Source organism: Haemorhous mexicanus, chromosome 3 (assembly GCF_027477595.1).
Source record: "Haemorhous mexicanus isolate bHaeMex1 chromosome 3, bHaeMex1.pri, whole genome shotgun sequence".
NCBI lineage: Eukaryota > Metazoa > Chordata > Aves > Passeriformes > Fringillidae > Haemorhous > Haemorhous mexicanus.
Window position 1 is genome coordinate 28,105,931 of NC_082343.1, and position 24,827 is coordinate 28,130,757.

General features: G+C 39.8%; 1 protein-coding gene across 1 annotated transcript in view; it reads left to right on the forward strand.

Annotated features, from left to right (window-relative positions):
• Positions 1-24,827, forward strand: part of PRKCE (protein kinase C epsilon) — a 284,370-nt gene that overhangs the window by 47,577 nt on the left and 211,966 nt on the right. The window lies entirely within an intron of this gene.

Genomic DNA, 24,827 nt, shown 5'->3' on the forward strand with positions numbered 1-24,827 from the left:
TTATGAAACAATGCTTGGAAATATACAAGAGTACAGACACGTTGAATGGAAAAAAATCATCATTGTAGTGTTTACTAGAATGTCAACCTCGGGGCTGTTGGCGGACTGCTCTTACTAATTTATGCTTTTGTATTTCAGACTGATAATAATCCTTGCTTCAGAACCTTCTGCAGTATTTGTAACCATCCTTTCCCCAACCTCTTAAGTAACCCAGATTGTTATGTAAACAGGGATTCTGTTCTACAGTGACAGATCTATTTCAGTGTGGATATGCTGGGACTGTGTTTTACTACCATAGAAAACATTCAGTTTTGACTGTCTGCATTATGGAAGGTAAACTTAGATGATGCTCTGAACAGTACAGGCTGAAAAACTTTCTTTGCAACAAATTCTGGAAAGTGGGTCTTAGTTTTCTCTAGGGACATTGGCAAATTCGTGTGACATCTGTAATACCGTTTATGCAAGTCTCATCCCTAGAGCAAAGAGGATTTGTATTGTAGTTATGATTTGTTATGAGATTTAGAACATCCACAGTCTCAGTGAAACTGGATCAGATTGGATGGCTTAGAGGAAGCTCACTTTCTGCATGATGATTTCCTTCTGTGGTGAGTCTTCAGCTGTTCTGAGAAAAACTGGTGTTGGCAAGTGGAAAAATGGTGGCTTTTCCATTGGTAATTTCTAGGCCTTGGCACTACACTAAAAGGCAGAGGAAGGGAACCTGGGGAGCTGGTACTCCGCAGGGTGAAAGTTAGAGAAGTAGATGAGAGATTACCTATCTAGTATGTGCAGTGCTGCTAGTCCTCCTTTGGTGTAGGAATCCCACCAATTGGCAGATACCCAGGCTGGGATGTGGGATGTTTGTGGTGTACTGCTGCAGACTTTGATGTGAAAATGAAAACTTCATGAGGTGAAGTGGAACCTACAAGCTGAAATGCAGTGTGAGGTTTTACAACATTAAGCAAGTCTGCTTAGGGATTGAAGTAATACAGGCAGCAAAGAAATAAACACAGCTGATCAAAATAGCTCCTAGAAGTTAGCAGAACATAGCTTTAATTCAGTGGCTTTCCCCACTAACTCAAGTGTGGGCCAGCTATGCCACAGGAAGCTGCACTGTTTATGTCTCTGATTTAATACAATCTTCAGGTACCATGAGGGTGAACACACATAAAAGAAGATATAGATTAACAAGGGGCATTAAACTTTGTGGAGCAGAACAGAAGAAGATTGTCTAAGCATTGAGCATTTTTTAAAAAATGTACAAGCTTCATTCTGTGTGACCTTTTTTATTGCAAGGCTTAAATAAAAGAATGGAGCTTATGTTTTATCCTTTGGGATGATGGAGCTGAAGTGCAGACAACAAAAAAAATATTTCTATTATCCTATCAAAAGAACTGGGACCTTGACTAAAAGAAAAGATAAGACCTTTCATGTGAGCCTTATCTGTATAAGGTCTCTGTATCTGCTTCATTAGTTGGGATAGCTTCTGAGTAAGGCAAATGGAAAACATTTTTGCTCATGTTAGGCAGGTAATGCATCTCTTGGCTCTTGAAGAAGTGGTAATACAAAGGAAGTTAAATTTGAAGGATGAAGGAGGTTTTGTCAAGTTTGTTCCCCATCTACAGCGTGAGCCTCTCTTTGAGTTTCTACGTGAGTTTCTCTGAAGTTTCTTCTCTGTTGCCAAGGAAAATATTAAAACTAAAATTTTAGGACTGAAGGATGAGGTATGTTCAGCAAGGTAATGTAATTATGGGAATTGTTTTCTTCCAGTTGCAATTGTTAAAAAAAGGTTCAGTCACTGGTAAACTGCACTGACTTCAAGACCAGCTTCAATATTAGAGGTGGTAATGCAGGTATTCAGCCAGGAGAGGTATTCAGATTTTTTTTGTAAAGGGGAACTGAGGAGCTAAACTGGGATGCAAGGTTTCCCATGGAGCCAGCAAGTCAGAGGGTGCCTTTGCAGAACAACTCAGAGAGGAGGTGTGTATCTCTATAGCAGTCTGATAGAGAAAGTAGGTGCCTGACACAGACAACCAAATTTAGATGTCTCAAAAAGACTGTGTGAATACTATCCCGGAGTGTATGTTGCCATAGACACAAGGAAGACAATCTGCATCCTGTGAAGTGTTTCTGCCTCATACTGTTTCATTGAATAACTGTTGTAGTGCTTGGTCTTCGGTGAAAATAGGATTATCAGTCCAGTCAGGGCATTGGCATTTTTTTTTGTGTATAGGAATATGATTGGATTTTTTGGTAACAGAGCCAATGAAAAATATATATACTAAAGCCTCTTTCAATGAAGTCCTGTCTAATTTCACCCACCTTGAAACTCAAAAACTGGGAGCAAGAGAGTAGTCATGTGGGCTTCTAATGTGCCTTTTCCATGAAATGTCTTTTACACCACCTTTGCTATCCTTTATTTTTACTGCAACCACTTTGCATTTTTATTGCATTTCTTTTCCTGCACTGTGCCAGATGTTTGATGTTCAGTCACTCTCTGTATGTTTTTTATTTAATGGAAAAGGGAAAACTTCCCCCCTACCCTGTTCCTCGTGAAATAGGAATGCTAATTAATATAAATTCATTGCCAAGGGCCTGGTGTTAGGAGGAATTTATGCCTCTGCCAGTAAGGTTATATTGTGATTGTTCCTAACAAAGATACCTTACTTCTTTAGAAAAGCAGTTGTTACTGGCAACAGCCTGGGTATATTATGAAAGAGACCACCAGTCTGCTTAATGTGCCATGTTAAGTGACTGCTGTGTGATATTTACAGCCACATCTCTTGTACCATATGAAAGCAGTTTTTAATTAGAAAATTTAGGGTCTGTTTGTTATCGCTATGTTGGCTTTGACAGAATTACCTTTGGCACCTTGTTTACATGGAGAGGTCACTGAATTGCTGAACCTGCTGTCTGGTCAGATGGGAATCACAGCCCTCCCTCAGCAGCACAGGAGCCCTTGGTGTTTTCTGGATGCTGAGCAACCTTTCTAACAACATCTTCAAGGCTCTAAATCTGTTTGTGTAAAACTATTGCAAGTGGTGTTTGCAGAATTAAATCAGCATAAAATTGATCTATGGCTTAGCAAGGTCACTGACCAACCAGCTTGCATGTAGTGATTATGTTTTACTTTCTAAAGGCTTGCTAAAAGATGAAATTTATATTTTGTCTTCTGTAAATGATTTTGAATCTCAAAATTTAAGCTCTTCAAGCCAAGCTGGGAGGCCTTATCGCAGCTGTATACATTGCATAATCCCCCAGGGTGCGGGTTCTGTGGTTTATGCAGAAATCCTTGGGAAGTAGGATATAGTCTCTAACTGACAGTTGTGTTACAGTCAAAACACAACTTGCACCTTCGTAGCAGACCTGACCAAATTTCTTGTCTGTAGGATTTTTTTGTTTCCAGTTAGGTGAGATGGTTTAGCTAGAGATGATGCAGAATATTTTTTTAATGTACTGACGGGTCCCTTGTGGCCTCCTTCAATTGCACTGTTCTTCACATTGCACTGTTGCACTTGATTGTGGGCAGACAACAGCTTTCCCTCTCCAGAAAGGATGCATACCTTCCTTTTCCAAAGTGTACAGCAGTGAGCAGGGATGGGAGAAAGGAGGAGAGAAGCAGGTGACTGTGAACGCATGTTCAAAATATTTATTTGTCTGACTTCTTTGAATTAGGGATTAGAAGAGATTATTAAATTGTTTCTCTGCTGCTGCTCCATACTGCTGAGTACTGACAAGAAAATATAAGCCTTTTTTTCTCATAACAAATGAGACCAATGGTACATTACAGCTGGACTTGCTGGAGGCAAAAGGCACAACACTCTGTTTTTGTAATTCGATTTTGTACAAAGCTCACAGTATATCAACACTGTGTATAGATCAACCAGCTGCACAGGATAAACAAAGAAATGATGCATTTCTGAAGTTTCACAAGCTTTATAATAAATTAATTTAAAATATACAACAAATAATTTGCAGGTCTTATAGCTTGGCTGTCACTTCAGTTTAATGGGAGCCTCTTTTGAACAAACTAAATTACCATGAGGCTGCTACCAAGCACCAGTAATTTCATGCCCAGCACCCATGTGAAAACTCTTGTCATTGGTTGTGTTTTGCTTTTGACCACCAGAAACCTCAGCCACTGTTGTGTTTGCTGTGGCTACATGTGCAGCAACCACAGAAAGTTGTTTCAAACCACTGGTCCAAATTCTGTTTCTGCTGGCCATAGCTTTAACATGATTTTTTGTTTGTGCTCTTGTGTTCACTTTGACTTTCAGAACACAGTGAGATAAAGTTATGTTTTTGAGAAAGGATTTTTTCAATTTCAAACACTAGTAGGAATGGATGACTTACTGCTTCCTTAGCTCTGAATTTGGACAGTGAGGCTAGAGCAACAGGTATCATTAATAATTGCTGGGTTTGATGTACTGTAGGACTCCAGGTACTGTAGCAGTCTGAAAATGTGAATTATTTGGCTTGTGGTTCATACTCAGAACTGGGAAAATCTCCAAACTGAAATTTGCAATGGAAGATATTAACAGAGTAAAAGTGATTAAAGAAAATTTCATTTGGTCATGAAGTGTTACCCTCTGAGACAGTTGTGTCTCACCGTGTCTGAATGTCCCTTGAAATCTTGCTTTGCTGTAACAGTAGGATGTTCTGTCATATGCACATTGGGAGGGTTTGGGAGTTTACCTCACTGTATCTTCTCTGCTACCACCTTCAGTCTCTCCTTTTCCCTATCAAATTCTGAACGAGTTGTCAGAGAACAGATACTCCTGAAAACCCACTCTTACCAAAGAAAAGATTATACTTATACAAGGTGGGACAGAGCAAGGAGCATGAAGACACTTCATAATATCTGTCAAGTTATGTTATGAGGCTGTGAATGAAGCCTTGCTTAGCATAGTGAGAAAACACCTCTGCAGGCTGAAGCAGGACTGCAGTAATTGCTGCCTATTGCAGCCAGGACTGTGACTACCCTGAGAGGCTGCTCTCATAAATCTGCCCTCTCTAAAAGCTGCTTTGCTGAGTATGGGTTGCCTTTGTGGGGGATCTGAATTAGTGCTGGAAAGAGAAAATGCTGAACTGGACTTCAGCAATTTGTTGTGCCACTTTTCTAACCTCTTGAGGTCCAGAGAAAATATCTCTTCTCCTCCCTGTACCTTTGCTTCCTTAACCTTGAGCTGTGTTGAACAGTCTCTGATGGGACACATGCAGAGCTGCAGATGAGATTCTGAGTGTAATCTCTCTAAGTTTAACAGATTTTTTTCTTTAACTGTTAGAAGATGTTAAAGCTAAAAAATCATCACTGTTGTTTAATACCCATAAGCTGTGGTTGTCTGGATCTTGAAGGTAGAGTGTAGCTGTTAACACCTGCTAGCTAAGGATGCAGTTAATAATGTTTCCTGTTATCCCATCATTATATTCTTACTCTATCCAATGGGAAGCTTGCTTCTCATCCACTCCTGGGATAGCCCAGTTGGGCTACTGTTATCTCCCTTTGGGAGCCCCCAACCTTGTTTGCTGTGCCTTATGTGTGGAGCAGATATGAAGTGGTTGCCTATGGGTGTGGGGTCATTCTGGAGCAAATCCTTGACTCACCTTGTTTCCTAATGTGGGGCCTTATCCTACCTCTGGGACTCAAACAGCAAACTTGACCAAAAAGGCTGAGCAACACAGGTGTAATTTGACTACTGGAAGGCAGGTCAAAAAGATTTGAGGAGCAGGTTCACATAAAAGATCATGGGTTTTTTAACACAGCAGTGGACCTCCTAGTTGGAAGATGGCTAGACTTGATGATCCTGATGAGTCCCTTCCAAGTCAGCATATTCTGTGATTCTGCTCTCCTTTCTGTCTTTGTAGGTGATTTGTCAGGGACTGCTTCACACAGACCCAAAACAAGACAAACCAGGCCCAGGTGCTGGGCCAGCAAGCTGATAGTCACACCCCATTTTGCTCTGCAGCCTTGCCTTGTGCCCCTTTCTCCTAAGGGTGTTTTCTTATTTTTCCTGTTTCTTTTTCAATTCTGTATCCTTTCCTTTCTAACTCTTCTCCAGATTGAAGAAAAATAGCCTCAATTTATTTTAATGGTCCATATTTCTGTCTGTTAATGTTGCATCTGTTTTTGTACAAACTGTTCCAGTTCAAAGGGGAAAAGTTCTCAAAGAGGTTGCTCTCCACTTCTGGATGCTGATGTTTTGTCTTCTGAAAAATTGACTTTTCTGGTCACTGGTAAAATACATTTGGAAAGATATGGAGCATCTGTTCATAACTTGTCAAGCAGATGGAGCCAACTAAGTGAAAAAGCATTTTTATGCCCATAGCCCCTTTAAAACATTGCCTTCCAGCTGCTTGTTTCTTTAGAAAGGGTGTCTTGCAGATGACATACTGAGTTAACTGGAGTTTCTTTTGGTAAGTCCAAATGCCTGCAATCAGATGATGAATTAACTACAATACTGAGTCTGGATGGAATAATCTGAAAAATTTTCTATAACGCCTAAGCAGACTTAATTTAACGAGTCAGATCACTGTATTTTGTGCTGAGAAAACTGGGTTTTCCAGTTGAATGAAGTGCCTTGGATATGCCCCTGAAGTAGTGAGTGAACAGGATGATACAATTTAGACATTTAGAAAAATTTTGACAGCATTCCTGACAGAAGACATTCATGTAACAGGATAAGTACTTATAGGGCAAAAGGCAGTGGTGCATAATTATTTGGCAACTGGCTGAGAGATGCAAGTAGGAATTTCTGTTGGGAATTTTCATAGTGGTTCAAATGTTGCAGCATATTTGTTCCTGATGATTTGTTTAAACACTTTGCCTGTGTGGATGAAATTAAGTCTGCCCATAAAGGTAAAAACCACGGGTCTTATTGTCAGTTAATAGGATTGTTTATGTAGAGGAGTAGTAAATGAGGTATTTAGAATATTAAAATATTTCTTCTCCTGAAGTCAGTGATGGCCAACTAAACTGAGAGGCAATTCATTTTGCAAAATAATAAGTAATCCTCTACATAAAACTACCTGCAATTAGCAGAGGCTGTGAAAGAAGCCCAAGTTTTAGTGTGTGGGATTACTTGCCTTCACTCACTTTGGTAAAGGGATTCCTTTAAGTCTCACAGGCTGTTGCTGATCCTGCAGAGTTCAGGACAGCCCTTCCTGCTGACCTGGGAGAACTTTGCGTGGCGTGGAGTGGAAGGCAGTGCAGTCTCACAGCTACTTCACCCTCAGAGACAGGTTCTCCTCTCTGCAGATCCCTTCCCAGGTGTTCCTCTTCTGCAGCAGGCCAGCTGTCTTACAGCACTGCTAACCTGGAGAAGGGCTGGAGTTTGACATAGAAGATTTGGGCTGTGTGTTTGAGTATGTCTTTGAGGATGGGCATGTTCAGGTGGTCTTTGTGGCCAGGTCAGTTCTGTGCTAATGCTGACTTGCCTGGTTTTGGGAGAGAACACACCCAAACTCAGTCTGTTAAAAAGCAGAGGTGCTGTCAAATGAAACTGGGAGAAACCTTTTTGTGATTTTGTAGTCTTGTAGTAAACTGAATTTGTGTATTGCAAAAGCAGAAGTCTCTTTGTCTTCCTTATTCTATCTGCCACTGCTGCATGCAGCAAATGCTCTTTCTGCCTTGCTGGTGGTTGCACACTTCCTCCCTCTGCCCTCCTGCCAGCAACCTCAGCTTTACACCTAAGCTGTGTGAAGGAGAATTTTGTTTTTCATCTCATAAAAATCCAACTCTCTTCTCTGTTCACCTACCTTTGAACATAAATATAGTATATATAGTAGTGTATATAAAATGCTTGCAGACAGGCAACCAACTATTCTTCTGAGTCAGAAAAATAAGGAATTTACAAGTCTTTTATGTAAAATTTGGGCTATGACTCAATTTTCTTTCTCTACCATTCTTCTTTTCCTTCTTAAGTCCTCAGCTTTACCATCTGCACTCTCACTAGGGGCTGGGATTTGGCTATGTGTGAAGTAGGATAAGACAGCTGAAAAATTGTTCTAGGAAAAATTTCTACTGAAGGTGTTCTACATTTGAATAGCAAGTGCTGAAAAGGAAGCACTTCCCTGCTTCCCTCACTGACCCTATCATGACTGCTGCTGCTATTTTCCTGGGCTTTGTTTACCTTCAGGTAGATTCTGCTAGTACTAGAGAAATATTTCCACTTCAAGCATTTGCATTTATAAACCAAATGTCTTTCCTTTTCATATGTTCAGAAACTCCTTAATAGTCATTGTTGAGTAAACTGGGCTCAGCCTTTTAAACATTTACTGTCTTGCTTTTTTAGCCTGGGTTTGAAGAAGTGTGTGTATGGGCTTTTTCTTCCCCACGAGGACAACGTGAGCCAAAGCGTTCTGTAGCCGAATTCCATTCTCTCCTTTTTGGCAATTGCATAGAATAGCTTATGCTATGTGGGGTTTGGTGCAATTCCACTGGAATTTGCTAGATTTGCACTGATTTATACCTGGTGTGAATCTCATCTTTCCAAAATATTACTGATGCAACAGAAATGCAGGGCTGAAAATTCCTCAACTAAGGAGCAAAGTGAGCTTCCTTTTGTTTTGCAGTAAGTTAATAGATTATTGTTATCCCTGAATCTTTATCACTAACTTCAGTTTTCATTATCAGCTGGAAGAAGTTGAAATACTGTCAAGAGTATCAAAATAAGATCATTATTCAGTAGTTTCTGGTAGAGTGGAATCCCCAAAACCTTGTTATGACTATTTTAGAAGCCACCAGAGAACCTATCTCAAATGGATTTGCTAAACTTTCCAGATGCTGGGATAGATGTTAGGATTCCTGTGAGCAGCTTCCCTGTGCTGCTTCCAGTGGCAGTTTTTCAGCAGGGGCTCAGAAAGGATGGTATTTGGAAGTACTCTTTTCTGACTGGAACATAAATGAGAAGAGCCTTAGGATTTGTTTGGGGTTGTTTTGTTGGGGATGTTTTGCTGGGGTTTTTTTTCTGGTCATGTCATCCAGGCCTTGTTTTACGTAATAGAAACATTAATTTTATATTGTTGGCAGAGTATGAATCTCCCCATTTTGAGATGGTGCATCTCTTTTCCCTGCAAGCATCCAGGGAGTCCATAGTCTTGAACTAGAAGGATACTCATGACTAAGAAAAAGTCAGTTACTGAGCAAGAAGTGTTTCATTTCAGTCTTACGTGATGTCATTCACTTCTTCCTTCAAATCTTAGTTCTGTGTCCTTAGGTAGCTGAAGTTTCACACCTCAAGGCTGTTTTTCTGCAGCAGTTGAGCCAATTCCTGCACATGTTAGGCCTTGCAGTCAAAGAACTGCAACAGAGAATATACCATGTATAGAAGGCATTTGTTTGTATTGTCCCCAAAATAAACATTACTGCATTCTAAGGGTGTGTTTGCCTTTACAAGATTCCCTGCCTCCTAAAGAGCCTGGATTTTTTCATATATGACGGGGAGAGAAAGCAAAGTGAGGGACTGTGAAGGTAGTGGGGAAATCTGTTGGAGAGACACATCTGTAGAAGAGCCAATATCGTTTCTGGCAACAGCTTCAGGTCTTGAAGGTTAGTGGGATACCTTCCTCAGAGCTTGGCAATCAGCCTGTTGTACTACAATGTGCTATGCAGTCCTAAAAGCAAGGATCCACTTTATTTTCATGCAACTGCTTTCTTATCAGCAGCTAAATAAATTAAATCTAGATGTGTGGCTTCTAGGATTCTGTGTGTTGTGAGTTAAATTTGCTGCTGCAGCCAGTGTAGTTCATTGTAAGTTCAGTATGTTACTGAATATTTATGAATGAATTTTTTTTTGTGTTTTACAATGACATTTAGCAATACATTACAGCTAGAGCCAAATAAAATAAAACCTCTTACAGAAAGAGCAGACTTGGGGGAATATATCTCATCAGATTCTTGCTTTTCCTTGACAGATAGTTTGGGGACCTGTTCTGGAGTTTTATAAATTACTTGTTTGTGAATCTGGCATAAAATCCTGGCCTTGCTGAAGTTAAGGAGTGTTTTACTGCTGAGTCTAGCAGAGGTAACACTGGAATTCTTGCTTCTACCCCCCTGTCCTTCTCCGTTCCTGATGCGTGGGAGGTGCAGGGATGCAGACAGTGAGAGACAGGTCCCTTCCCTTCAGCTCAAGAAGTGACTGCATGGAAGCATTCTTGGAGCTGGGGTATCTGTAGAGAATAAACTTTTTTCCATATCCTCTGCTCCCAATTCTGTTTCCATAACTCTCCCTCCCACCTCCCATGCACTCTACCTCTCTGAGATTTTCTGTGGAGAGCAGGGAAAGAAAACCTTGGAGGAAAGATTGCTGGCTGTTAGCTGAAGCAGGTTCTGCCTTGAATGTTTACATTTGCTGAAGGAAGGAAGGAAGACTGTTTAGATTTGCCTGTGCTTTAAGGGTCTGGACAATCTTTGCATTTACTTTTCTGTATCAATACAGTAAAACCTGACAAAGAGGTTTTAAACTTGACCCTCATGCAGTGTTCTTTCCTAGCACTGACCAATATGTTTTAGCTCTGTATGGTAAGATTGTTTTCTTTGCTACTTTGCTTAGATCAGTTTTCAAGCTGAGCCAAGGGACTTGCTTCCTATATTCTTGGAAGTTCTTGTTTTGTGCTTGGAATACTTTTGATAATTGTTTTTTTCTGATGAATTCTCTAAAGTCAAGCTTTCTGATTTTTTTTGACCTCACAGGTTTTGTCCTGCCCTTCTCCATTGGTGCAATAAATTGTTTTAATTTGCTGGAAAATGTTTTTACTGAGATCTTTATATTTATAATGGCTCTTTTCAGGCTAAGGTAGAAATGAATAGCATATGGCTATTGTGAGAATAAAATATTAATTTTGGCAAATTTAGTCAATTCACTGTGGGTGTTCTTAGCCTTTAAAACAAAATTATCACATATTTGGCACAACTATCAAGTGCCTGGGTTTCAATTCTAAGCCTTAATCACCAAATGAAGAGAGCAATGTATTATTAACATGTTAGGAAGAGACAGTAGCTATGGCTGTGTGAGCTGAGGGTGGCTGTTCTACATGGCTGCTACATGGTAGGCAAGAGGACAGATTGCAGTTGGGGCAGTCTGCAGCAATTAATATACTCAGAATGGGCTGGTCTCCATGGTATGTTTGAATTGAGCCTTCCAGAACAATGAGTTTGGATTCTAAACCAAAAGATTTTGCAGGTGATGTTTAATGTCATCCTGAGCATTCCACTGTATCTTGGTCCATTGTTACTATCAAATCTCAAGGAAACAGAGATTTATGCATTGAAAAGCAACAGAGAAGTATTAATTGGTTCATTAGAGACCCACTGATCATAAATACCTGCATAGCACAGCATCTAATGGGCAATGCTGTGTGGCAGCAGCACAGGCAGTATCACTTACAACTTCATTGTGCAGAGTGCTGACAGCTCCTGCAGAATCCTCTCCTTGGGAAATGAGGAAAGTCAGTGTTACATCGGAGGGCATTTGAGCTTTTTTTTATCTGCATGGATACATTCGAGTCACCTTCACTCATTTCTGAGTACTTCACCCCTCCTCTGACTGCAGTCCAGAATGACATTTGCATTTCAAATGGCATATTGTGGCCCAGTGGTGTTATTGGTGATGAATCTCATTTTCATGAGCATTAACAAAGCTGGGCTTCAGAAAGTATGTCAGTGCCTCTGTGCTTCACTGGAGCATGATCTTCTGTAGCACCACCAGCTGATGGAAAATACTGGGCTGGAGACCAGGCCATTTCCCTTTTGTTTGATACAATATGGTCTGGTCTAAGATACTCCGTGTCCTTATGAAAGGATTGATGACTCTATGGAAGGAGACCCCAAAACTGGGACAGATCTCGATGACACCATCACTGTTAGGAGCTGACTGGTGCTGTCAGTTATGGATTCATGAACTGCCTTTGGCATTAGTGTTTGAAAGCTGGGGAGCCAGCCTTGAAGGATTTGGATGTCTTTTGCAGACAACGGGGAATTTGAGAGGGGGAACTAAATGAAAACTTCCTCAAATATTAACATTTTTCATTCACATAAAACCTAGTTTCCAGAAAAATGTAATACTTTCTAAGAATACTTGGGAAGTTGTACAATGTTCTTGAGTTCTACTTTTTACACAGTAAATTAGATGCATGTATTTGCATGTAGGTCTGTGCAGACAGACATTGGGTGGGAGTCAGATTGCCCAAAGGGAGAGCAAGTCTCAGCTACCCTGCCTGTAATTTCTGCTCCCTGTCTGGACTGCTGTTTGGAAGTGGTGTGACTGTATATACTGGCTCTTGGAGGAAAACTTTGTCTTCTGCTGTCTCTCATATGCTAAGAGAAGAGGAGAGGAAAAAGGATGGGGAAGGGAAGAGGAAAAGTTCATTTCCTTAACAAGATTTTGATATTAGATTTTTTTTTTCTGGAAACGAGTGTACCACTACCAGAACATATGTTGGGTTGTAACTTGAAGATCTTTTGATAATGTGCAAAATGCCTTCCAAAACCTTTGAATAAGGCATTTTGAGATTGAACCAGTTAACTACTACCAAGCATTTCTCATTGGTTTTTGGCACTGTTCAACGGATCCATGAGGTTTTCACTTTGTTTTTGAAGGCCCTGTTCAAGACTGGAAGTACTGGAAAGTATCTGGAAAGTGACTTGAAGCAATAGTTTTGTATCAAGCTTTGTTTCAATTGTGTGAAAGTTGTGTAATGAGATTACTGGCAAAGCAGAATAATAAATTATGAATAGAACTTAAATGACTGTCTGTCTCATGTTCTGAAACAGCTTCAGTCCAGGAGTCAGGACTGATCTGGGATTGGGAGCTGGTGTTTTTGTTTGTAACAAGAGCATAAGCTTCCTGCAGGTTATTAAACTGTGGCAGCATCCTACTGTAGCAGAAATGAGTCTCTTGACTGAAGTGCTGGATAACAGGGGTTGGTATTTTGATGTATATATATATATATACATATATATACACACACACACACACACACACACACACACACACACATATATATATATATATATATATATATATATATATATATTTGGTATATCCCCTGCTGTGGTGTCCGATTGACTCATAGAACATTTATTCTTCCAAGCTTAGTCCTCAACTTCCAGTTTGTAAATAAGGGCCATTGATTAGCCCAGGAATGTGAGTGTATGGAACCTTGAACTTGATCCTTCCAGCTCCTGGGTTGGTAGCCCCCAGAGCCCCCCTTCACCCGGCGTGCTGCCCGTGCCTGCCTCGCTGGCCCTGCTGCCCTCTGCACACTCGGGATGTGCTCGGGATGTGTCCCTGCCCTGCTCCTTCAGCCAGGGCTGCAGGGCAGGGTTAAACACAGGGATTAACATGATGACTGGCATCTGGCTGTTTCTTTAGAACAGTTCACAATGGAAAATTCATTTTCTTTTTAAAGCTGTAGCATTTTATGAAAGAACATGGGGTGATTTTTATTTTTTTTTTTCTTGAGTGATGATTTCACTAGGTTTCTATGTTAGCTCTATTCTTACTTGAATATTTTTAAGGCTAACACAAAAACTTCCTAAAGTGTTTTTTGTAGAACAGTTTGAAAAATTTAGAAACATATCTTCATGCATTTTGGTTCATGTGTATGCATGCAAACATTTGATTTCTTTCAAAACCAGGAAGATTTTTTTTTCTTTTTTTCTCCTTTTTTTTTCCTTTTTTCTCTTTCTTTCTATTTTTTTTTTCTTTTTTAAAGTAATCAGGTTGCTCTTTCTAGACCTGGTGTCAGTAACTCTCCCTCTGATCATGACAGCTAGAATTGGAGCCCTCTTTAATTTGGAGTGTTTTTAATACTGCTCTAAGCTCCTGATTAATGTTACAGGAGGTTGGTTGAGAGTAAATTGAGATGCTCTCTCCTGCAGGATTTAAATGTGCTGTTTCCATTGCCACATCCTGCTGATATAGTGGTTAAGGATTAAATTGAAGATCTAATTTGATGTGGGGTCTAATTATAAGCCTAGGAGCCTTAAAAGCATATATTGCATTTATTATTCATTCAGTGTGTTCTCGAGGTACTGCAGCCTTTATTTACGGTTTAATGCATATGTTGGCTGACTCGGATGTATTATAATCTCCTTTTCCCCTACCCTACTCCTGTGATCAATAAAGCCTGCTTTGGATTATTATTTTTTTTTAAACAGAAAATGCAACTTTGGAAACCATAAAAAATACTGCAGTTTCCTTTCGATGGGAGCATGTTCTGCTCTTGCAAAAGAACCAATATTGCCATCTAGTGGGAGTGAAGATTTGGACCTGTCATGCTCCTCCCTCTAGATCCCTGTTGTCTAGCAGCTCTCTTGGAGGCATCATGTACGTTTCTAATGAAGGTGCAGGAGTTCTCTGGCCCCAAACGGTGGAGAAAGCCTCGCTGTTTTATTGCTGAAGTTACTCTTGCATGTATTGCTGGGAAATAGAAATATTTTGCAGGTGTATAGATCCAAACGTGGTTCTTTCCAAGCTGCTTTCTAAAGAGTACTGTCAAAGGAAGCACAAGGTAGTTTCTCTATGCTAAGGTCTGTCTGGGTAATGTTACTTTTTCAGTGCCTCTGCAACATGTAATTGAATTTAAGCCTTTGAATGTGCCAATTTTCTAACGCCCGTAAAGACTATCAGAAAAATACATATTTTTCAAGCCTTTGTGCAGCACATATATTGAAAGTGTTCTAGTATATATCTGCAAAATCATATTGAAAATGTTCAGTGAAACAGAGCAGGAGGTAGGATTTGGCTGAAGCTTTGGGATAAAGTGATTTGCAGAATGTTTTTTTTCTTCCTTTCCCCCCCCTTCATGTCATTTCAAGGCCCTCTAGGGGTTTCTAGAGATGGAGCTAGGATGACACCTCATTAAATTAATTTTTTTGTTCCTTTGTAACACTATATTCAGCTTTTGTTGCCTTGTTACACTTTTTCTTCTGAAACTGCAGCTGCCTAGAATCAGCTAAGTAGCAGTGGTTTTTTCGTGGATTTAATCATAACATCTAATTAATCTCCCTGCTTTAGTCAGCAGTCTGCAGCTTAGCAATGCAGGGTCCTAAGAACCTAAGCAGTAGTTTAAAGTGCATTTTAGTGATGGTTTTAGTTAATTCTCATGCCCAATCTTTGTGGTTTTGAATCGAAGTGTTAAAAGAGAAATCATTAGCCCAGCTCTACCTCATTCTGCTTGTAAAGCACAGAACCATTTAGCAGAGTGATAGCTATGACAGTGTCACTGTTACAACTCTTTCTTCTCTTTCCATTTTCCCCAGTCCTCCAGCAATGAACAGAATTCAGTCTAGAGTGGTTTACATATCTCGTCAAGCAAATTGCTACCTGCCTTTCAGAAAAGAGGCCAATGCATGTGTTTTCATCACATTCAATACTCTTGACTCTTAATAATCTTAGCTTGAGGATATCAGTCTGTGTTTCATCAATGGCAATTGCTATTGAAAAGCTGGTTTTGCATTCAGTGCTGCACCGCTGCTGATGCCCTGTCTTACTGTTTGTAATTGGGTGAGGCATGTATTGCATCATTTGGGAAGGCCAGGGTTGTGGATGGAGAGGATTTGTAAGTTCTAAGTATTCAGTGGCCTTGGGATCAATGTCTGGGATCCTACCTGCTCATAAGAAGCACTGTGTGATGTTTGCTTCCTTTATTTGGGACAGGACTTTGAAGAAATTGGAAGATATTTATTGTAGGTCCATGTTTGTTGTAGTGATGGTACTGTTCACGTTTTACTTGTACTGTGCAGAAGGTAAAACTAAGAGAAAATTTAGACTAGGAGCTGGTATCCATAATCAGTGCAAGACAGGACTAAAAAGGGAAGGCTGGCATACAAGTGGAGAAGTAGACAGAGAAAGTAAATGACTGCCTCAGTATTGGATACTGGTGAAAACTGTGTGGTTGTCACCTTTGGCTTAATCTGTTTAGATGGCATTCAGGGCTCAGGTGTCCATCATGGTCCATTTGTTTCTCTAGACCTGCAGAATCAGCCTGTCCTGTAGCTGGGAATGAAACTCCTGGTTCAGCAAAGCACTCCCCTCCTCCACAGAAAGTCCCTCTTGCACCTTCAAAATCTCCAGTTAAACTCTGTAACCTTAAGCCTTTCCACAGTCTTTGTGTCTTTGCATAATGACCCCAGACCCTTCCTATTGTTTCTTTGGGTAACTTTCCCAGTGTGTCATTTTATTTCTTGTAGGCTGTAACTTCTGCTGGACAAAAACAGTGAAGGCTGTATCTTGTTTACTGTCAATTGTCATCCAGGCCTGATTGATGATGATGTGCTTTAGTCTGGGTGATCACATTGGTTTATATTTCAGAAGTAATACTACTGCTGGAAACAGATTTTTCTTCTCAGAGCGATGTTTCTGAAGTATTTTCAGACACCATCATCTCCTCATCTTTCTGTGTCTCTCTTAGTACAAATATTTAAATGCTAAAATAATGTATTTAATTCTAATTCTCTGCAACCAAGAGAAGAAAAGAACAAAGCTGATAAGGAGTGTGAAAAAAATTAGCCAGCAGCCAATGGTCTTTGTTAAAGTAAATAATTTTTAAGAAGATAAAAGGTAATTAGAATTAATTGGCAAGAGTTGATACATTATTATGACAGAGAACTGACAGAAATACTTACAATTTTCAGATAATACATAATTTGAAAAATAAGGATAAAAGTGTTTTGATTTTTTCAAATTTTATTTATATTATCTGATTTCTCCTGCTTTTCTATGTGAAAAATATTTTGATTGCATTTCCATAAGTATGTTTTTTATTTACTTTGCCATATTTTTCTTTGCTAGCATCTTTTAAAAATACCTTTTTTTTTTTATTAGAACTGTATGAAAGAGAAGAAATGGTGTGATAAAAGGAGTTGTTCTTCAATCCCTATTTCAAATCCCTGTGAATTTCTAAGGAGCTATTCCCCCCCAGAAATTGGCAAACATTTATGGATACCTTGCAGCAACAATGATTTCTGTCTGTCCTCCTTGCTCTACTTTCTCAAAGAGGATACAGGTATCCTCAAGTTACCACCTTGTTATTCTATAGCCTGAAAAAGAACATTATTTAGAGAGAACAAAATATAGCTGAGACCATCTGCCCAACTTTTCCTTTTAATCTTCTTGCAGTTTTTCCAATTCATCCTACACTCTGTGCTTTTAGAGCTACATTGCTAACGTTACTTGAGCTTGGATGGCTTTTTTTTTTTTAAAGAGAATTTGCATATGCAAAAAATATGCTTGAAGTTATTTTAATGGATATGTAATGTTGTTATTATGACTATTCTCAGTAAGTCTGAGAATAGCATGGTGCTAGGGTGTTTTTCCCATTCATAACCTCTTTCCCAGGGCAAACGTAGTGTTGTCGAGAACTGAGGAACATCTGTAACTCAAACAGTCTCATTTCCTCTTATCTGCTAATAAAATTTGAGATGAGGGACATTTTTTTCTGTTTGTTGGTAGTGTGGTTTTGCTTTACCCCAAAGTATCATTTTTTGATTCTAGGGTGAAATAGGATTGAACTGCCCCTTTAATTACCTTACTTTGTGGCTTGAAAAACCAACACTTGATTTCTGAGCAGGTATATTAGCTATTCAAAGATCCTCCCACCCTCCCTCTTTTTGAAATTTGTCTTCCCTGATCATTGCTCCATAGCTCATTACTATTCATATAGAGTTATCCTCTTGCCACTCCTTGTATGTCTGCAAGGACACACATTAGATAGTTGAGACAGCGACCGAATGATCTGAATAACAATGTGAAATGCAAGATCTAGAAATAAATCACATAAACAGGGAAAATTACTGCAGCTTTGGAGTGGCTAATTATATTGCACCTCGTGTACTTTATGGTACATCCTATTTGATATCTAATTATAAGTACATTTCCTATGCAACGTTCATTTCTCAGGACCTTGTTCTGTCACCCGTGCTCTCCCTGAATAGTTCCTTTAAATGGCACCCAGTGGCTGCTGTCTGGGGCAGAAGGGAGCACCAGTCAGTGGAATTGTCAGCTACGTTATGTACGAGTGAATCTGGCCTGGATGATCTGCACAGCCTTTACCAGCATCTATCACCTCGCTTGCTTGGGCTTGCTGGCCCTGGAAAGTTCAATTTCAGAAGGAAATGTGGGAGGCATTGAACTCCTCTGGCTTTCACTGTATTTTCTGTACGAGTTCAGCCAGGCATTGGTGCTCCTGCTGCTGCATGTGTCACGTTGCCCATATATTTTCTTTTGGCAAGGGCCTTTGGTTGAACACTTTAGGCTATCACAAGACTACCTTCCACTTGTCATGTAAGTGGATTTCACTGAGGAACCTGAAAGAAAACCTAAATTAAAACATGTCCTGGTCTGTTGTGATCATCTCTGTAAAGGAGCTAGAGAGCCATGCTGTGTGCCAAGGAATGGCTCCAGAAGAACACCTGGGATGCAGAAATAGTACAACAGAGAACACTACTCTTTCATTACAGGAGAGGAACTTTAAAGGATGGCTGAAAATTTATCTCTTGGCAATAATTAGTGAACCATAGAGAAGTCTGTGCTTAGATTCCTGCATGGAGATGTAATTGTAATACAGCTACCAGGAAAATCTGCTATACTGGCTTTTGATCCAGACAGTTTTGTAGGCTGGAGGATAGCTGTTGAAACACGGAGAAAGAAAAATGATCTCAGGTCAGTGCTGAATTGTTTTGGAAAACAACAGGAAGCAGGTTCTGCAACTTAAAACCTGCTATTTACTGTACATTTGTGTCTTTCTTCTATTTGTATATTCTCTTTTTATGCTGTTTAGTAAAATATTATGCATTTGAAGTTTCCTTCCACATTTCTTCCAATGTGTGTTGCCAAGTTAGCCTATTGCCCACAAAATTTTTGTTCCACTGAAATACAGGGAAAAGAAATCAGATAACAGGGAGCATTCTTTGCTATGAGTAGATTCCACTATGGCATTAAATTCTGGAATTACAAAGATCTGTATATTCGAGCTAGGATGCGATATATATAAATAATTACCTTCTGAAATAATAATAGTAATTCTGCTCCTCTTCCATTTCCTTTTAGTGAAAATGTATGAGCTCACACTTCTCTTTTATTTGTGAGCTGCTCACAAATTTTCTGAGATTGACCAGGGATAATTAAATTTAGGCAACATTATCTGAATACTGTAGCTAGCATAATATTTCCCTTATATGATTATTCCTTTTCACTTTGTAATTTCCAGAAACTTTCAGTCTTTGCCTTGTTACTTAAATTTAACTATCTCCAAGCAAAAAATGGACTCCACCCTATGTATCCTGTAATCATTTAAAATTTCTGCTTGACTCTTAGAATATTCCAGCAGTGGGAAGTCAGGGAACATATTTTCCAAGATATGAGAATAATTATTACTGGAAAATGCAAATTGAAGGCTGGATGCACATCCATCAGAGAAGAGAACTTCCAAAAGCCAGAGCTAGCAGGAACCTCAAAAACAAAGTGTTGGCATCAGGGACGTTGTGGGGGAGTCAGCCTGAAACCTGGGTCACTTCTCTTAAGTCTAAAATTTATATTGATCCTGGAGTCCTAAGGAGTGTGTGTTGGTCCCAATCTATAGTGTTGTGAATGGCATTTCTTTTGATAGGTGAAGTGTCTTTGGTAGGCCAGGACTGTCTTTCTAAATGTTGTTTGCATGTGCCTGTTTATTGTTTCACTTGTTTTGGACTTGGCTTCTGAAGTGTGTTACATTGCAACACCTGTCAGTAAGTATTCTGAAACATAAGAGGAAACCTGCCTTTATGTAATTAAATATAATTCATTTTAATTCAATTGCAAAATAAGGAGAGTGGGCTGTGTTCCATTTTGAAAGTTGCAAAGTTGTTCTGGAGCTTTAAAGGGGGTCCTGAATTCTAACAGTGTTATCAAAGGTAGCTAAGTTTACCCCTTTCCAGGGCTTCACACTAGGTGAGTGAAAAGGCTCTTCATCCTCATCCCTTGTGTTGCCATTGAATTTAAGATGCTTGAACTACAATACTAGCTGTAAACTGGATTTTCTGCTGATTTGGTTCTTGAGAAGTGGAATTTAAATCTTGCTTATAAATGTTCGATAAAAAGAAGCAAAACTCTTGAAATCTGTCTGGTATTCTTAGTGTGGAATTGCTGTCCATATAAAGGTGAAAAATGAACATGAGCAAAACTATTTCTAAAAAATTATTTTTCAAGTACTTTCAAGATTACTTCCAAGCATACCTAATAATTCTGCATCAATAAATAATTACATGCAGGTTTTAATTATGCTTCTTTTTATTCTGGTGCATGCTTTTTATTCTGGTGCATGCTTTTTATTCTGGTGCATTTTTATTCTGGTATTCCTTCTTGGATGGGCCACGGTTCAGAATCAGACCCTAAGAATCCCCACAGACATCACAGACTTCACAGACATCCATCAGTCTTCACAGTGCTGCCTAGAGCTGTTTTGGAGAAAATACTCCAAATTCTCCCTGTCTGACTTGGTTCTTCTGTACCTCACAGAAAAAGCTGGAAATACCTGCCAGCTGTTTTGCCTTCCATCCACTCCCACACATTGTGAAGGCTGTTTCTGGAACTATTCCAAAAAGTTTGTACATATGGTTTTCTATTAGATGGGATCAATAATTCCTATAATAACAGCTGAATCCTCTTATCATCTCAGGTGATTCTGGGAAATTGTTACATTATCAAAAAGTCTGATTCTGCAGAATTTGCAAAAATAATTGCCTTGGTATTCTTGGTATGTTTGTTGTGGTGTCATGAATGAGTATATCCACAGGTCCTTATTTCCAGAAGGTATTTATTTAATGGGAGTATAATATAGTTTGTAAATATATTTAAATTAAATGAAAATTATGCAGAAGTCTCAACTCCAAAGAATTATTCATTTCAGTGGTGTTTTCAAACATAAGTATTCAGAGAAAGAGCTGAATTTACCAAAACAGAATGTGTAAAGATCCCATAGGTTGCAAGCTTCCAAAGCAGCTTTTCAATACTTTCTGCCAGGGAGTTTCAGCTGTGTGGTGGCCTTGGTACCCTTTGTAGGTAGCTTTTGGCTGAGCAAACAGTACTGTGGCCCTGGGTACTCCCTTCTGCCCTGCTGCCTCCCCCCAGATCTCTGCACTGTTTGCTGCAGGCAGCAGCACTCTGCAAACCCCTGCACCGTGCAGCTGCTGCGGCTCCACCACGGCAAATGTGATTACCTCAGTGGAGAACGCCTTTTAGGGAGCACTGCTATTGATTCTGGAATAATGGTCCTTTTATCTTCCACTTATTTTTCAGCTTTCAGCCACTGGCTTTTCCTTATTATTGCTCCCATGGACCTATTTCAAAACCAGCACAACATTTGTAGTTCAGCAGAAATAAGTGGCAAGGAGCATCCTCTGCCTCTTCTATGAATAATGAAGCAGCAAAGGAAGGATTTGGTCTATAACATCAGTAAATATATTGATGGGAGGGACAGGAAGGAATTAAACACTTGTGACTCCACGTAAACTGTCATAATTCTATGAAAGAAATTTTTTAAAGGTATTTGAAGGCTGATTTTTGAGTACCGATTGGGAAAAAAAAGTTGTAGGGGTTGTAGATTAAGCATTGCTTCAATTTGCAGGACATAAATAAGAGACAGACATGCAATCTCACAGACATGTTTTCATGGCTTTTCTACACCTCCCCAAACTATGCCACTGGCCACAGAACTTGGGCTTATAGGTTCTGAGCACAAGAGCCCTGAAGTTCTGTGCTTTCAGGTGTATGGTCCCTTCCCATTGAGAGCTAACTTTCTTAAAAACTTTGCCCCAACTAAAATAACTTCTTCCTGCCCACCAGCAAGCAGCTTTCTGTTTTGTCTCACCAGTCCTGGTTTGTATCCTTGCTCAACTGGTTGTAGGTAGACCAAATACCCTTCAACTTTTTCATCACAAAATGACTTTCTGACCTGAGTACCTTTTATTCTCTTCCTATTCTCAGTAGCCATCCTCTCACTGGTATTTTTACTGGTGCTTTTGGGTTTAGCTATGCTGCATGGGCCCTGATAACCTTAAGGTTAACCTTCACAAACAGCAGTATCTTATCTTTCCTGTGAGACTTCCAGTAAAAGTGACAAGTAGAATGTTACAAGGCTGAGTTGTGTGGAAGGGCATATGCTAAGTAGGATCTGAACTAGGGCCATCAGAATTTCTCATGGGTACTCACTAACAGGGTAGTGAGAACTGTGTTTTCTTATCAGTGGGTGTGTTGGATAGTTTTGAGTGGAACTCTGTCCCCCTGACAAACATCTGTCAGCTGTAAACCTGGCCTGGACACACTGTGAAGCTTAGCAGATCAGGGAACTTAATATAAGACGCCACTCCTCCTCCTCAATCCAGTGTACAAGTACTGGATTGAATAGTTTTTCCCTTCCAGCTGAAGATAAGTACAGCACTGGCAATTAGAGGGACAGTGCTGTGGGGGGAGGGTGAAAAGGAATGCTGCTCTGTACTAGTGCTAAAAGCAGAGATAAGGACTTTGAATGCTGGTTATAAAGGTGGGGTTAACCCTGCCGGATTGCCTGCCTGGCAATTTGCAAAATTGTGTTCTGTTTCTGATAGACTTGGAGAGGAGAGCAATCTGTGAACCAAGCTGGGGTAGGTGCTGCTGCAAAATTTCATGAGCTTTAGCCTGTACTCGACAGCAGCTGAAATAATTTGAAAATCACTGATGTTTTGTGGGGTTAAAGTTAGGTCAGAGTTTGAATGAAATACTTCTAAATGAAATATTTTCTCCACATTAGATCTTTTCAACATATGTACTCCATGGCTATGTGAGATGGACTTGAACGAGGTGGGTGGAAACAGGAATGATTTCTGATAAGAAGCAGTCCTGTCACCCTGAGAATGCCCAACTGGGATATTTTTTCCTTCTGGAAAAGTACAAGGAATAGTACCCCATTATTATTTCTGAGTGGCAATTATTTGAGAAAGGTGATGCTTTTTTTTTAAATTTGACCTTCCCATGCCATGTGACTGGATTATTGGATTGCAGTGAAGTGCTGGGAGCCCTGGAGATGGCACTGATCCATGGCAAAAATCTATCAGAGATTTAGAGATGAATACAGCACAAAAGTAGGAAATATTCAGGGATTTTATTATCACAGAGTACTTCCATCTTTTATATAATTTTCTAAAGAATAACATCCTTCTATGGAATTCTTTGTGCCATAGCAATCCATCCTGTTTTTAATCACAGGGTTCTGAGATATAATTAATAATGTAATTTTTATGTCCTCTAAGACATGAACTAGAAAAGCTTTCTAAACTTGCTGGTTGAAGGCTCTTCTGCAGAGTCAAACTTCTTTAGAAATTTCTACTTCTCACATAATGGGGGTGGCAATTTCAAAAAGGCAATAATAAATTGGTTTTTGATAAAAAATGAGATGACTGCAGTTTCAACTCGTAAAGAAAATGCAGAGCACTTAGAAAGTGCATGATAATTTTGAACTGGTCACTTTCCACTGCAGCAGGTTTTATTTTCGCATTCGTATTGGTATTTCTGCAAGCAAATTTAATTTGATTCATCCAAGAACTCCCCATTTAGTGTTAATGCAATGCTGAAAATGATGTTTGATATCTCAAGCACGAAATCATCCTGTTGTCTTTCTTGTCTTTTGAGAAGTTCCCCAAGTAAGCCAGCTGTTAATATAAAAATTACAGAGCGCAGTAAGGAAGGGATTGAAGAAGAATAACTTTGTTCCATGTATAAACAAAACCCAAACAAACAGGACATGTTGATTCCTGAGATGAATTAGCACTGTAGCAAGTAAAGATGAGATAATTCACTGATGGACACACTCTGCTGCTGGCTTTCATAGCAGGGTTATGGTGTCTGCTTCCTCTGTACTTTGGGGTTGGGTTTGGTGCTACATTTTAGCAGAGTTTATATGGCCTCAGATGAGTTTTAGTTGAACAGGAATCAGTGGGCATTGTGGAAATAACCAGGCTTATAGGAGTTAAGCTGCAGTTTTAAAAGCGTTTCTCCTTCTCTAGGCAGATCTTCAGTGAAATGAAAATTGGGTTGAAAAGTGTTATTGTTACATAATAAGCCAGAGAATGCTCTACTGGAACAGCAAAACTTAGAAATACTGCTGTGGCTGTAAAGCATCTAATATATATTTAAATATGTCAGTTGCTGTGGCAAAAAGATAGCACAGACATTTGTGTTTGTCATGATTGATTTACCACATGAAATCTCGAGATAATGCAGAAAAGAGAACAGAGCATCAGATAATATTATAGAAGCGTTAGCCAGTTTTAATTAAGGGGCATTTTTTATCTACTCCAGCCTTGCTTGTGTGTCTGCTCACGCTTTCAAGGAGATTCACCAGGCTCATTTTGTGAGGCTTCTAATTTTGGGGTTTTGTTCAAGTTACTTATTTTACTATGTCTTTCTCGGGGTTAGGTGGGTCGTGTTGGCCTCACAGGGCACTGAGGAGGTGAGGAGTGAAGTCCTGTCCCCAGGTGCCAGCCCCTACAGCTGCTGCCAGCAATCCAACAGTAGGGCTTAACAGAGCAGTGGGGCTGCTAACAGGGCTAGCTGGCACCATGCACTTTGGTCTTGGTGGCTGGAGAACATCAACCATGGTCAGGCAGAGGCTGGGTGTGGAGGTGGTGGTGCAGGCAGACAGATACACAAGCCAGGCTGAAGTAGGTAGAGACCAATGGGCAGCGCGATCTCTATACAAGATTACAAAGACCTTGGCTGGCCAAAGGAAGCTTTAGAAGAAGGAAGCCTTGGCTGTGAGATGTAGGTCCCCACTGCCTCACTGAAGGGCACTGAAGGGCACTGAAGGGCAATCCCCGA